Genomic DNA, 1,668 nt, shown 5'->3' with positions numbered 1-1,668 from the left:
GCACGCTGCCAGTAGGAGGAAGACAGGCAAACCCAGACCTGTGGAAAGTTCAAGCTAAAGAAAGAGCCCTCCAGTTGAGACTTCATCAGAACAATTGTGGGTTTATCATGTTGATAAATGAAGGCTTCCTCTCTGCCAGGCGCTGGGCTTAACTTGTCATTCCTTAGGTTGAGGCTTAACTGATTTTCAAATGAGGACATTAAAGATGCGGGGCTTTGATAACTTGCCCATTCACACCTGGATTCAAACTTAGTTCTGACAAAATTTGAGCCACTGAACCTGTGCTGAGACAGGTTGCTCACATTTCTAAACCTATTTTTGACAAATCTTCAAAGAGAACCCTGATGTTTCTAAAATGTATGTAGTCTGCTAGGAAGAAATTGTTTTCTTTTCCCTGAATACTCAGAACTGAGGAATGGAGAAGAAGCAACATCTTAGTGGGTTTGGGAGAGAAACAAAAGATGTTGGTTAAAAATAAAGCCATCTTGAAATATTTTCTTAAAGTTTTCTTCTCTCCAATTCTGAAAGAGTACACAGCCAAAATTTGTCTTAATAGTGATTACTTTGGACTGAATATTTTTTCTTTATGCTTTTCTATCTTAGTTTATTTTTTGACTTTGAACCTTAGAATTGGATATTTTTGTAATCAGATAACACTGAAGTAACAGTGTGCAGCAGTGATTGCAACTTTCTTTGGATGAACAAAAAACATTCTGCAACATTTTATAACATGTACAAAAATTGTAAGTCACAGTTCAGTGAATCAAAGCAACATAAAAATCTTTGTGTTACTATACCCCCCACAGAGTTCAATGCATTAGCAGGCCAGGAGATCCCTTCCTGACTACTATGGATCACTACCCACTTGTTCCTGACCTTGTAACTACTATGCTGATTTCTAAATTATTGAGTTCTGCCTTAGTTTGAGTTTTATGTAAAGACAACATTTTTTACTCAACAATGCTTGACTGATTCGTGTTGCATTTAACTATAGTTCACTCATTTTCATTATTGCATAATATTAACAGATTTAGCAAATAAAAATTCATGATACCCAGTTAAATTTGAATTTCAGAAAAAAAGCCAAATGTTTTAGTATGTCCCATGCACTATTTGTGATATGTTTAAATTTCAGGTAACTCATTTAATAATGTAAATAATATCCTTATTTTATCTGGCAATCCTAATTTTATGACTTACAAATTTATCTAATACTCTACTTTTGGAGTGTTTTAGCTTTTGGCTACTGTATATATGTTGCTAAGAGCATTCTTATACATGTATTTTAATTGTTAAGATTTTAAAACAAGTTCTTTCTTTTTCAATACATGAGTATATGCTTTTAATAAAAATGTGATCAAATTATAGTATTAAAGTTTTTCATACTCTGAATGTTAAATATTTTTATTGGGTGGGTAGTATTCTTTCAGGCCACTGGAAATTAAGTTATAGTAAAATTATGGACCACTTTGTTGGTTCTTTAGATACTTAAGCCCAGTTCTAGAAAAATACTCTGTGGAGTTTAAAGAACACTAGAGAAGTAAAGGAAAATGAAGAGGTAGTTGCAGAACAAGCAAATAGAATCAACTTGAGATTTGCTTTGGCTCTTTTCTAAAGAACATAAACATCATTGGAGGTATATTCCCGAGGAAGTAGGAATGGAGAGAA

Source organism: Kogia breviceps, chromosome 1 (assembly GCF_026419965.1).
Source record: "Kogia breviceps isolate mKogBre1 chromosome 1, mKogBre1 haplotype 1, whole genome shotgun sequence".
In the NCBI taxonomy this organism is placed as follows: domain Eukaryota; kingdom Metazoa; phylum Chordata; class Mammalia; order Artiodactyla; family Physeteridae; genus Kogia; species Kogia breviceps.
The sequence above is the reverse complement of the archived record's forward strand: the minus strand, read 5'-3'. Positions refer to the sequence as shown.